This window comes from Protopterus annectens, chromosome 8.part1 (assembly GCF_019279795.1).
Source record: "Protopterus annectens isolate FY-2018-M chromosome 8.part1, PAN1.0, whole genome shotgun sequence".
NCBI classification, from domain to species: domain Eukaryota; kingdom Metazoa; phylum Chordata; order Ceratodontiformes; family Protopteridae; genus Protopterus; species Protopterus annectens.
Genome location: NC_056742.1, coordinates 76174310 through 76183348, shown reverse-complemented (window position 1 = coordinate 76183348; position 9039 = coordinate 76174310).

Here is a 9039-nt window from a genome sequence, read left to right as displayed (position 1 = left end):
GGATATAAATCAAGTATGGTTAAATCACTTATAAGTGGGAATTTTTTAAGATCTATCAGTTGATTACCAATTTTCAAATTTGGGTTCTTATGAAATGGTTGGAAAGTCACCATATATTGTAAGAGGTTTAGTGAGTTGAACAGACTTTGTACTGATATTATATATACTCTGATATGTTCCATCAGAGCGTACATTTTAAGGGTATCTTTATTTAAAAAAGGTAATGCCTTACAATTAATACCCAGTCCAGCAGCATGTTTATAATTCAGAATCAACCACTTGGGTGACCATTTAGGACTGGACCTGTCAAAGTTAACCACTCTTAGAATTCTATTAGCATTTATTATTAAATAATATGCTTCAAAATTCGGTAACTCTAATCCACCCCTGTTTTTCGAAGTCATCAGTTTATCATAGGATATCCTAGTTTTTCTAGGTTCCCATACAAATCTACCTAATTCCGTATGAAGTTGTTTGAAGAATTTCCTAGAAATTTGGACTTGAGTAGCTCTAAAAATATATAATATTCTGGGGAGTACATTCATTTTAATAATTGAGGTCTTTGCCATTATTGGTAATTTCAAATTATTCCATCTTTTTAAATCAGACACTATATGCTCCCAAATTAACTTAACATTGTTCACATAAAAGTCTCTATTGTCTGTTGAAAAAACAATACCCAAATATTTTATTTTTTCTTCGGATTTTACCTGACCTACCAATGGTAAAAGCGAAAAGGGTGTAGGCGTCTTTAAAGGAAATAACTTGTTTTTTTTAAATTTATTTTGTAATTAGATATTTTTGCAAAGTCTTCCACTGCTTTTAATATTTTCTTGGTATCTGAAACAGGTGTCGTGCAGTAAATATTTAGATCATCCGCAAAAGCAGCCATGGAAATTTTCGTACCATATATTATTGGAGCATTGTGATAGATATTTTGTTTGATATGTAGAAATAATGGTTCTAAATATAGATTGAATAATATAGGAGATAATGGACATCCTTGACGGGTACCATTCTTAATTTGTATTTTTTTTGAGAAATTTTTATTAATAACTAGATTTGTATAGGGATTGTTATATAATTTTTTTAATGTTAAAATAAAGTCTTGAGGTATATTAAAATATGATAAAATATCAAACAAAAATTCTAAATTAACTCTATCAAAAGCTTTTTGCGCATCAATTATGAGTGCATAAGCATTAAAATTTCTATGAGTGGCATAGGAAATTAGTGTATGAAGTGATAACGTATTATCAGTAGTTTGTCTGCCATTTATAAAACCAGCTTGTTCCTCTGATATTATCAGGTTAATTACCTTCTTCAATCTATTAGCCAAAATCGATGTCATAATTTTCATGTCTATATTCAAAAGTGAAATGGGTCTATAGTTATCCGGATTTTGCAAATCAGCATTCTCTTTCGGTATAAGAATAGTTTTCGAAGCATTAAAGTGTGGGTCATTAATTTTATTATTAATTATATAGTTAAATACATGTGGAAGTATTTTCCCCAATGTATCACTAAAAGTTTTGTAAAATTCCGTAGTCAAACCATCCGGTCCTGGAGCTTTATATGGCTTCAAATTCTTAATTGTATCTGTTATCTCCTCTGAGGAAATTGGTTTGACTAAATTCATATGAAACTCATCACCAATTTTCGGAAAGATAATCTGCAGAAAGTCATTATTACTCTTATTTATAAATAATTCCTGATGTTCACCGTAGATTTAAGACAATATTAATTCAAAGGTATTCATAATGTCTTCAGTATTGGTATATGTTTTATTGTTAAAGTGTATTTCAGAAATTTGAGAAGGTATTTTCGATTGATTAATTATACGCACTAGTGCTTTTGAAGGGGTCTGTATATGATTAGCGTATTTTACCAGTATTTTCTGTTCATAGAATGATAATTTACTATTTTGTAGTAAAAAAAGGTCCTTTTGACATTTTAATAACTCCGTTTCAGTTTGTTTACTATAGTTCCCAATTAAATCCTGATCTAGTAATTTAATTTTAGTTTCCAATTCTTGTATGTCTCTAGATTGTATTTTCTTATAATAAGTAGCCTTTTGAAGAAAAATTCCTCTTATTTGTGCTTTGGTCATTGCCCATTCTATATCAGACGGATGTCGGTGTTTAGAAAGATTAACTAATAGCTGATTAAAGGTCTCTTGAACTTCTTTTATTATATCTTCTTTATTTAATAAATACAGATTTAAGGACCAATTATAACCTCTAAGATGTATATTATGCCTAGTGTCCTTATTGAAAGTTAATGTGATCCTAGAATGATCCGACAAATGTCGAGCTTGTATAGATACACAGGGATCAAAAGACATTAGTACGTCTGAAATTAGAAAAAAATCGATCCTAGACCACATTTTATGACAACTTGAATAAAATGTAAAGTTATTTGCATTCATTTGATTATTTGTGTATTTAAATGGATCATATAGTTTAAAATCTGTTTTAAGTTCCTGTAGTGCTATCACTGCTTGGTTATTAAAGGACCTGTGTGAACTTGATTTATCCAATTTGGGATCTTGGTATGTGTTCCAATCACCTCCTATTATTATATAGTAATTATTATATTGATTCAGGATAAAATAGAGTGATGTTATAAAAAGTTGTTGATTGGTACATGGGGCATATATATTAAAAAGTATCACCGGTTTATCATAAAGTTTAGATGAAAGAATCACATAACACCATCTTCCCTCTTTGTCTATTTTAAAATCTAGAATTTTCTCTTGATATTGATTTTTAATAATAATCGCCACCCCTGCACTATTAGTTGTCCCTTCTGAAGCTACCACCTCTCTAATCCATTTCTTATTCTTAAGGACAGTCCATTGGTCATTGGTCAAATGGGTTTCTTGTAATAAAATAAAACATGCCTTTGACTGGAGAAATAAATGAAAAAATAATTTCCTTTTTTTCAAGTTCTGGAGCCCTTTAGTATTCCATGAGTCTACTATCCACATACTAAGATTTTTAAATCTTTTAAAGATATTTTAAAATTGAGAGATGATACTAAATTCAAATATACTAGCACAGTATATAATGTCTGGAAGCAATCTTGACATCCCATCCCTAACCAGTGCCTATCCACTATTCCCCTGGACCAGAACATACATAGGCTTTTTACACTGTTAAAACTTTTATGGGTACACAGCCTTACTAAACATCTATTCTTTATCTTACAAAATAAAACACCAAAAACATGCAAAAAACCTATAGAGACTACATTTAACTCTACAAAGCCTAACCAAAACATTCCCTAATAAACACTGATAACTATCCACAGCTCTTGAACACATTATTTAGTTAACTCTATCAAATAAATGATCTTCACTACACTCAAAGTTACTATTCTACCTCTCTAATAGTTCACATATATTATTAGTTATATTAATTGGTTGTATTACCCTAAGATAACTAACTATCTTATTTAAATCTGACCTAAACAGATATATGACAGTACCCCTATTAAACAATAACATTATTGACTTCAAGATAATTCACTATATATTTTGTTAGCTAGGAAAGAGAGGAAACAAATGTTGAACCTATAAATATAGTATTAAATCTGACTTTGTTTATATAATCTAACTTATTTAAAATTATAATGTCATCAAAACGGGTGAATACAAATAGCACTCTAACTATACTTTACTGGGTACTATACTTGAATTTATAAAATGATAACTAAATAACACAGTTCCCAAAACAGTCAGAACCACATGCCAGTATAAAAAGAAGATAGCCTTCACATTCCTAGAAATGCCAGGATATAATGTCTTCTGGTCTTTTTATCTACTAACTATCCCAACACTAAATCCCCTTTTTATCTAAACATTTGCAGTATTAAAACACATCATTAATACAGGAAAATAAATAATAAAGTATACTACAATGTTATTAACACAACCACATTCAGGATAAACTACCTAAGAAAAAAGAATAACTATGATAAAGTTATCATACTTCTAAAATATCAGTTAAATAACACATTTTAACCAGTACATTATTAGTTCAGTTGTAATCCTACCTGAATGGATTCACAGTTCCCTTTAAAGAAATAAAACCTGTAACATACATTAAATGTCCACGAATGCTCGTTTTACAGTCCAACTAGCTTCCCCTTCTTCCACAGAGATCTTCCTACTTCCTGATCATGTAATCTTGTCTTCGAGTTCGCGACGGGGGAACCATTACGTGGACGGACTTCCGGATGCGCTACCTTGAAAGCAGACCCTCAGCAGCACCCAAAGGACTTCCTGTTACTTCGCGAAGGGACATGGTTCGTAGAAGCCATAAAAGTTCGGAAAATCTTCGTGGATGAGCTGGAGCTGCAAAAAGAAACTACATAAATATTTACCAAGGGGCCTGGTGAAGAAAAAAGAACAAACAAAGGATTTTAAAGCTTCGAGACGTAGTAAGCATGGAATCCCAGTATCCACGTTGCTGTAAACAGACTGGATGGCCAGATTAAGCTTCCGAAGCTGGAAGAGACTTAAAAATCTTCAGAAAGGTAACTTTTGCTTCTTTTTTGTAGATATGGAATATTTGGATCCATCAACTGTAAAAATTAATGTGTTAGGCTATTTCATTTGAAATTTAATGTTCTTTTCAATGAGGAACTTACAGTATGGAGATAATGCTTGTCTGGCTTGTCTTATTTGCAATGGTAAATCCTGTCCCATAGAAACTCTATTATTTTGCCACATAACATAACCTCCATTCTTTTTAACAGTTAGAATTATTTTATTTACATCCTGGTAGTTGAGTATTTTGATGTAAACTGGTCTAGGAATGTTTGAGGCTTGTGTTTCTCTGAGAGCTCTATGGGCTCTTTCTATAACTATTTGCTTAGCGATGTCAGAGTCATTGAACAATATTTCGAGTATTTGTATGATGGTAGAAATTAATTCGTTATATTGGATAGTTTCTGGAATTCCTCTAATAATTATGTTGTTCCTTCTGGATCTTGCCTCCAAGTCCAGAATTTTATTTTGCATAGACTGAATATCCAGGTCATGAATGTCTGTTTTTTTTGTAAGCAATGTTATTCTGTCCTCATTTTCGGATATTCTAGCTTCTGATTTATCCATCCTTTCAAGAATTTGACTGCATGTGGCACCAAAAGAAAGTACCTGGTTTGATAGTTCTTTCAAAGCTTCTTGAATGGGCAACAAAGCAGTTTTAATATCTTCCATATTAGCCAGTTGATCCGGTTTATTTGTCATTCCAGCTTTTAAAAGTTCCTGTTGTTTTATAGTCTTCCGTCTTTTTATTGTTGAATCTTTTTCTGGTGACTGAAGTGCTGATAATTTGGTTTTAGTTGTTGTTGTTTCCATACTTTTGTCTTCTTTTGACATTGTGAAGCAAAGCAAAACTCTAGTATAACTAACTAGTAAATATCCACGATTACTAGTCAGACAGTTCCTTTGTTTAATACTCTGTTCAGAGTCAGACAGACAATCAGATGTAATCCTGTGAGTTTGATTAATTTCCTCCGGTTCTTTCACCTCTCAAGCAATATTTAGTTGTAGTAGAATAGTTATAGCCAACAATTAGTGTAAAAAATCTTGTAGTATATCCTCAGGGTTAATTTTTATTCCGAGTATCTGGAGAGCTGTAGATATGCAGTGTCTACAGAATGGCGGCCATCTTTGAATCAAAATACTTTCATTTTCTGATTGCACTCTTTAGCCTGGATGGAGTTATATGATATGACCCTGTTATGATAAAACTGATAATATCCTCTGTCCTCAACCACAAACATTCTAAAACATCCCTGCGCAGATGTTTGTGCACAGAAATTTACCGTAGGTTATGTGGGGGCTGGGAATTGTGTAGTCATCCTTTCCTTTCTTTTTCTAACAGATCTCAGAGGTATACAAAGAAGGTTACTTTAGCTCCTGTGGGGGCAGTGTACTGCCTGGTAGCAGCAAAGTAGAATACATTATTTATTTTCACTTTCCTCACAATCAAACATCAGGCACATATACAGCTGGTTGCCTTTGGGGGTTAGGATTGAGGATTAAGTAGAGACGCTATGTACATATATTTCAGCAGTCACTTGAAATACATGACTGTGGCCATTTGAACCACTGCTTTCATCCAATCTAACACCAGAGGGTGCATAGGCAGTGACTGTCTTTTTGGGAGGATTAGTGAGACAGGCAGTATTCCCATACAGGATCTGTGTATCCTCACAATTGACTTTTTAATTTAGTTGGAGCTCTTATTTTTGTCAGCTTTGAATTTTAAGTCTTGGGTACAACTTATGTCTTCATTGAAAGAAAAAAAGACTGAAATTCTTTTTTCTTACTCACAATTTTTGTTTAGGCCACTTTTGGATTAAAAGGTTGGGAAATGCTCTAGCTTCTGGGGGCAGCGGCTTAATGGAGTTATTTCCTAAATGGTTATTACTATGCTGACTTGGTCAAGAAAGTATATCGAAAAGACAGAAGGAAAACTAAAGCTGAACAGCAACATTGAATTTCTTTCCTTAATCATCATTTCTGTTCAAGCCATCATTGGGTAAAAAGAAAAAAAACCTTAAAAAGCACTTTAGAGCATATATAAAGTTATGGCTTCTTGAAAAAGCTGAAGAAAAAAGGTAAAATGTGAGAAATGGAAGAAAAAAAGTAATGTGCATAAGTGGGAAGCCCAACATGGGGAAAACAGAGGGGAACTCTGGAGGGTGTGTGTGTTTTTTTTTTTTTTTGGTGGGGACTGAAACAGTAACCAGTGCCTAGGGTTCCATTGCATATTAGTTCTGTCCTGTACATAGAGTTGTTGTAAAGTATCCTTGTTACACCTAAATGGCAGTAACTGTAAATGTCCTTCTGTGAGATGGGCCAACACAGTGTGGTATGTATGCCTGTTGTAATAAGATAATTGTAGCTACAAGTCAGTCTGTGTGTACTACTCCTAAAAGCCTGCAGCATGGACTAAAAAGATGGATAGAAGTAGTGGCAGTGGCAGGGTGATACTTAGACTAAAAGTGGCCAGGGGGCTCCCAACTTGACATTTGCTGGGGGCCCCTAAAATGCTAACACCGGCCCTGCATTAGGCCAACATAAAACAAATCAGTATCTGTGTGGTGACAAGTCTGGTACAAATAAGGTAATCCAAAGAATAGTAAAAAAGATGTACCTAGAACCATTAACAGTAAAAAGTATGCTTAACTGGTTATCCACCAAGTTGCTAAAATCAGTTCAGTCAGAGGGCATGCAATGCTAAAAACTCAGAGTCCAAATGCAGGTGTGAAAAAACACTTTCACCCAGTTGGATTTGTGAGGATATTGGATACTGTTACCTGTAGTAGTATGACCGGCTGAAGTTTTGTAAATAATTGTAAATTACCCTCTACATATGCCAGCATGGCTAGCTATAATTCTATAAATAAGTTTATGCCTTTTGATTATCACTCTGATTTTTGAAAGATGTTCTTCTGGCTGACCAAATGTACATGTTCTTTGTGGGGATAGTTCTGAATGTATGTTGTACCAGAGTAAGCTGACCCAGATGTGATGTCGTGTGCCAGGGCTGGGAGAATAGAATCTTCACTGCAGCTGTTTGTTTACTTTTCAAAGTTTGATATGAAAGTAGAATTCTTGGGACAGCTTCCTGTTACTTTTGAAAAAGATCTGCTAAAAGAAGCTGGTTTTAAGGTAGTTGTTCAGTTATTGTTCAGTAGTTGCTAGTGATACCCCCTTATCAGAGACAGTGGTGAGGATTGAGACTCCTTAGTTAATATATATATATATATATATATATATATATATAGATAGATATAGATATAGTATTTCAAAGTCACATGATTAAAAAGTCACATGTTTAGAAAAAAAATCATCTGATTAAAAAAAGTCCATGTTTAAAAAGATCCAGTGAAACACACTGAGATTATACATTGTAAATCAGTAAGTAAAATAAAATAAAAAAATATTGCATATATTTGTATAATAACATATACAAAGCATTATATATATGTATGATAACATTTATGAGAAGCACAGCAGGTAGATGAATATCATCAGACCTGGTTATATAGATGTTTAAGGTGCGGTTTAATGGTTATCATTTCATTAAGTCCTGGCAATAAGTGTGCTTTAAATCTAAAGATCCATTTCAGTTCTTCGCTCTCAGTTAATTTAATGTCTCCTCCCCTTAATGGTCGTGGTATGACTTTTAGTATAGTAGACTTAAAAGGTATGTGTTGCATCTGTTTCAGCAATATGTTTATGAAGTGCGTTAGTCAAAAGTTTTCTGTTTGTCTTACCTATATAATATGCATTACATACACAGCAAGAAGCATAGTAGACTATGTTTCTTGCATTACAATTACCATATGCACTAAGGGAAAAATAGTCTACTATGTTTCTTCTTGTGTATATAATGTATATAGCATTAGAGTATGTAACTTTCATATCTTTTGCAAGATTCATCTCGGTCACCAGTAAGACAGCTCTCTTGGATGTTGCTCAAGAAGGACTACCATAAAAACTGATGGCACTAGTGGAAGACCTAGATTTGACAATTATATCCAGCTTGCAGTGTTTTGCAAAACATTTCAGAGATGAACACATGGCAGTAGTACACATGCAATCCACCAAGGCATTTTGGAAGAAGGCTTATGAAGTGGCTATGGTTCTCACAGAGGCACATTTGTGGACTATGATAATGGATTTACATATCTGTAGCAATAAAACGTTAAGCCCTATAAAAGCCAAGGATAGGTTCTTTAGAGGAAATAAGAGACTTGTGAATCTTTTTAAATGTATTTGGTTCTATCCAATTAGAATTTTTAAGTTGTCTATGAAAATACCTACAATAAGTTAAGTATTCCTCATGGATAGTGTAATTAATGGAAAACAGAAGACTGATGGATTCATTGATGTTAACTCAGTGGTCACCTCAGACATGAAGGCGGGGTACATATTCTTCAGGACTAGAGTTTTTTTTCATGAAAGATATTTCAGGTCTACAGATAGAGCTAGCTCAAAAAGCAGGAGTGCACTCT